Raw genomic sequence first — 5,687 nt, forward strand, 5'->3', positions numbered from 1 at the left:
TATTATGGATTCCTTTCCCAGTTCCTCTTATATCTAGATTGCCCAGCGCGTCATAAATGAAAAAAAAAATAATCTAATTACCTTCAAAAGAGAAATTCAATCTTAGACAATGAGACCTAATTACAATGCTCATTAGAAAGTCTTATAGATTATAATCTTATTCATCGTTGTTGAGACCTTCATTTGAAAGGATTAAACGTGTGAGCACTGGAAGCCACAGTGGTTTGGTCAATACAGTCTTTGCGTCCCATTTGTATAATTATGTACATGTTTCTCCAGTGGAAATCTGTCTGTAACTAAAGCTACTTATCATGCAGATGTGATACAATTCGATATATATATATAAATATATATATATATATATATATATATATATATATATATATATATATATATATATATATATATATATATATATATATATATATATATATATATATATATATATATATTCAGCAAGATCTTTCATGTTTTAAGCAAAAGGAGTAATCAAACATGTATCTACTTTCCTCGGTGTTATTGATGAAAATTCTGCAGCATCACCTAAACAGGATCTCATGAAATACTATCTCATTATCGTCCTGCTCCAGATGTATTCGAATACCAGTTATCATATATTCAGGATGTTGAAGATCGAGTCTTATTAGTCTCTGTTCATAACCGCCTCCAAGGCATTATCGTTGTAATTGTCACTTTAATTTCAAAGGATAATCATCTACACAAGAGCTTCAGACCCATGTGAATCCTACTTCACCAAAGCCTTTTCAATATTCAAACAATGATTGGAAAATACTTGGAAATCTTTTTCACCAATAAAATCAAAGGAATTTCTGAACAATCTCATTATTCAAGATCTCTTAGCTAAGGATTATTTCAAATCGAGCGCACTTTCTACATGTCGCCCATTGATCTCTTTATTTTAGTGTTAGTGATGCTGACTTTCCTTTTATTTGAGTGGTGGTTACTGGTAACGTAAATATTCTCCATGGTTGTAGATCTTGAAGATCTTCCCCTGAATATTTGGAGTCTCGTAGAAGACGCGTTCGTCAGGTACCTTTCTGTCCAACGGGTAACCATGAGGCTTCTTGTCTGGGTAGACACCCCTGTACTCGTAGTCGAGGATCCTTGTGACTGTGGGTATCTCCCTCACGGCCATGTCAGCCTCACCGTCAGTCACGGCCACCACCAGCATGAACTCCATACCAGACTCTGTGCCTTTGGGGAGCAGAAGCCTGTTGGGCAGCCCCGTGACGTTCAAGAACTGGTCGAGATTCATGTCGGTGCCCCTAGAGAGGGCCTCCTTCGCCCTCTCCATCAGAGTCTTCATGCTGGGCCTGTCAGGCACCGTCACAGAGGATTCGGTGCTCTTACGATTGACCTGGTTCTCGCCAGGTCTCACTGTGGATGAATAAGAGAGAGATAGAATCGGGTAAAACACTGAATGAATCCTAATCTAACATCATATATGTATATATATATATATATATATATCAAGGGTGTTGAATTGGATATATGGTGAGTATATAACTCCAGAAATGAAGTTCGATCAGGCAATTCATCTTTTCATATCTTGTCTCAGCTTATACACACATGACAAATGAAGAAGAGATGATATACCAGATTAAGACGAAATTCTAGACTATTGTATATACTTACGCCTGGTCATGAACTTGTCTAGTTCGATTGCACGCCAGCGGCCATCGTCAAATGAGTACTTGACACCATTGCTGTTACGGAGTGGCCAGGCGAAGATGCGTACTGTGGCCAAGACCTCTTCATCATTGTTGTTGAGCACATCAATCTTGTAGGAGAAGTCCTTGTGATTCAGACGCGGCACGTAAGTGCTAATTTCTACATCATCCCCCTGTGCTCCATCGTAAACAGCATTGGCGAGGCTGTATTCATAGTCTTCGAGGTAGGTCTCCAACGTGCCATCGATGTTGATGTTGCTGATGGCCACACCACGGAACAAAAGCTCCTCTTTCTTGTACGGTGGAAGACTGTCCTTGTGTTCCCTGAATAGGTTGTCGATGCGCTTGACTGAATGATAGAAAATAGGATCGTAAACGCAGGTAGGAAGGCTTTCCATGACACTCGGAGGCATGCCATACTTTCCCTGTGGATCCATCTGTCTGGCAATCACCTTATGAAGCGTTCTAGCGATGGAGCCGTAGTACTCACTGTTAGGGCTGTACTGAGAGGATTCAACCACATCACCTAAGATGTCGACGCCGCGTTCATTCCTGATATCAACGATGGATCCATCCCGGGTTATGATATAGCCAAGGTCGATGGCATCGCGAAAACGCCGCTCGAAGAGAATCAAATCCTCAATGCTACTAACGCCGTCCACATCCTCCAAGTAGATGTTGTCGGGGCGGGGTGGGAATGGGGCGCCACTCTTGTACGTGATTTTGGGCGCATAACCTTCCTCGAGAGGCTTATCAAAGCGAAGCCTTTCCACAGTCTGTAGGCCGTTTGAGATACGTTCAGCATCGTAGCGGTTAACCAGCTGGTGATGTATCCAGAATTTGGTTCTCACCCTTGCGCTCGATATGCTGGCCGTGCGTGTCATTCCACCAGAAGGGGTAATCCAAAACAGTGTTGATGTAGTAGTTGCTGAGCCCAATGTCCTCAGTGAAGTAGACAACTCGTTGTTCAGGGTTGTTCATCATACTGGTCAAGTTCATTCTGAACTTGCTCGGCGTGGAGGTCATCTCGGCAATATAAGCTTCGCGCATGATGTCCGTGGGTGTATAATACTCCGGGATAATCTCATAGAATGGCGGCAGTACAACGGACTGTGTCAGTGGAGAGAGCTTGACGAAGTAGGATAAAGCGCCAGCAAACACCACTTCGTTCACTCTCTGACGGAAGTACGCGGCAGTGCCGGTGATAGTCGCCCAATCCTTGCAGCGCATCAGAACATCGAAGAAAGTCAGTCCTTCCTGAAGATGGCGTTCGTCGAACACAAGAAATTCTTCCCTCTTCCTCAAAAGTCTTTGACCCTCGAGATCTCCCATAAACCTACGGATGACCTCTCCACCGTCAACATAACGAGAAGTGTCAGCCAATGGGTCGAAGGTGTCTGCAAGGGTCTTCAAATTGGCATCACGTAAAGAGCCGTACACCTTGTAGAGAAGGTGGTTAATGTCGTGTTGTTTCTGTGCTGTGGATACACCTGAGTAGCGCAAGAAATGATGGCATTAGAACATACAGGTGCATAATCATTCAGTCTCATGTCTGATGCTCTTTATGAAGACATGAGATGGAAATGTCACAGACTCAATGTGCATGAACAGTGGTGGAGTGAATATGTTCCTGATTCTCTTCAAATTTCTTGTGTTAGGGAGTCATTCATGATTCAAGATAGCTTTGCAATTATTCATATAGTTGTCTTTCTATAAATGCTCAAAATCTACTAAATTCTAACAGTTGATTATTAGACGAATAATATTGAGATGAGACTTAACACAGAAATTATTTGATAAAGTTATGTGAAAGAGTGTAAATGATGAGGTAATGAATTATGATAAAGATGATCAATCAACATACGATATGCTTAAGGAACACAGCAAAGTACGATGAAATCAAATTCCTTTTCGAAAGAGACAACATGCAAAGTTGCATTTGTCGTTGGAGGGACAACCAAAAGGAAAGGAAAATGAGGAGAATAAAGAGATCAACAAAGAGAAAGAATGTTGATATAGGAAGAATGAGTCATGAAATCCATCTGATGACCATGATCATTGAGGATGTGTGTGTGTGTGTGTGTGTGTGTGTGTGTGTGTGTGTGTGTGTGTGTGTGTGTGTGTGTGTGTGTGTGACTGTATGCCTGTCGCTTTGTGTAGATGTCTGGTTGTTAACTGTATAGTGAACGTATTTGTAAATGGCTCTGCCATGGAGATGTGAAGATCTGCCACGGGTATCTGATGATATCAGTGTGATAAAGATCAGAGAAAGTGATAGTACTCTCTACAGCCAGTCAGTGACTGCTAGGGACAATATTCTCTACAGCCAGTCAGTGACTGCTAGGGACAATATTCTCTACAGCCAGTCAGTGACTGCCAATGACAGTACTCTCTACAGCCAGTCAGTGACTGCTAGTGACAGTACTCTCTACAGCCAGTCAGTGACTGCCAATGACAGTACTCTCTACAACCAGTCAGTGACTGCTAGTGACAGTACTCTCTACACCCAGTCAGTGTGACTGTTAGTGACAGTACTCTCTACAACCAGTCAGTGTGACAGCGATCTTCACACGTCAGACCACAGTCTAAAAAAGCCCCATATATTGAGTAATACTCACCAGGGACGTCATGTCCCAGGCGGGTGTCGAATCCACTGTTGAGTTGAGGCCAGGCAGCGGCCGCAGCCACCAAGGCGCAGAGAACCAAGACCTTCATGCTGATGATGGTGAGGTTGGAGCTCACGGACCTGCCTTATATACACCCCCGGCTGGCGCTCCTTCTACCGTGGGGGAGGTGGGTGGGCGGTGCTCGATGGCGCCTGTGATATCAGCTTGGGGGAGGAGGGGTCCATCATGCACCCTCCCTCAACAACCACTCCTCCCAACTTATGTTACGAATCAGATCATACGACTCCCACCTTGACTGTATGATAAGCCCTAAAGATTATATATATATATATATATATATATATATATATATATATATATATATATATATATATATATATATATATATATATATATATATATATATATATATATATATATATATATATATATATATATATATATATATATATATATATATATATATATATATATATATATATATATATATATATATATATATATATATATATATATATATATATATATATATATATATATATATATATATATATATATATATATATATATATATATATATATATATATATATATATTTCATACTATTCGCCATTTCCCGCAAGCGAAGTAGCGTTAAGAACAGAGGACTGGCCCCCCTTCTCTGTTCCTTCTTTTGGAAAATTAAAAACGAGACGGGGGGATTTCCAGCCCCCCGCTCCCTTCCCTTTTAGTCGCCTTCTGCGACACGCAGGCAATACGTGAGAAGTATTCTTTCTATATATATATATATATATATATATATATATATATATATATATATATATATATATATATATATATATATATATATATATATATATATATGTATATATATATATATATAGTTTTTATCTTTCCATCGTATTTACTCTGAGTATATGATGTTATTAGAATCCATGAGTTCTTCGTTGAAGAGCACTGTTCCTTAGTGTCATGGCCCTTTGTGATGATCCACCTTACGGTTTTTACTACAGCCAAACACCCGGCACCCCAGGCCAAGCTGGTGATGTACTTGGGCCTTCGTCTATACCGTCCCTGACAATTTGCCTAGCGCTGTGGTGTCCAGGGTGCTCTTCGTGCTGTTGTAAGCAAATCAGAGGAAAAATATTTAGTCTCCAACATACTTGTCAGAGGAAAATACTCACTCGACTTTTCTTGTTTTTTTTAGGTGGCTGGGGTGGCTTCATCGTTTGATGATGTACAGAGAACACAAAGGATGTAATATGTAATACTTCTCACCTATATATGAAATTGCAAGATCATTTTGAGAAAGGAAGTGTAATCGAATATGGTACACAGTTCACTGGAAGATTAATTAAAGTTATTGGAA

The 5,687-nt window shown here is 40.3% G+C and overlaps 1 pseudogene; it reads right to left on the reverse strand.

Moving 5' to 3' along the window:
* Nucleotides 1-500: 500 nt before the first annotated feature.
* On the reverse strand, nt 501-4,460 carry LOC139756829 (pseudohemocyanin-2-like; annotated as a pseudogene).
* Between the last annotated feature and the right edge of the window lie 1,227 nt (nt 4,461-5,687).

This window comes from Panulirus ornatus, chromosome 23, assembly GCF_036320965.1.
Source record: "Panulirus ornatus isolate Po-2019 chromosome 23, ASM3632096v1, whole genome shotgun sequence".
Taxonomy (NCBI): Eukaryota; Metazoa; Arthropoda; class Malacostraca; order Decapoda; family Palinuridae; genus Panulirus; species Panulirus ornatus.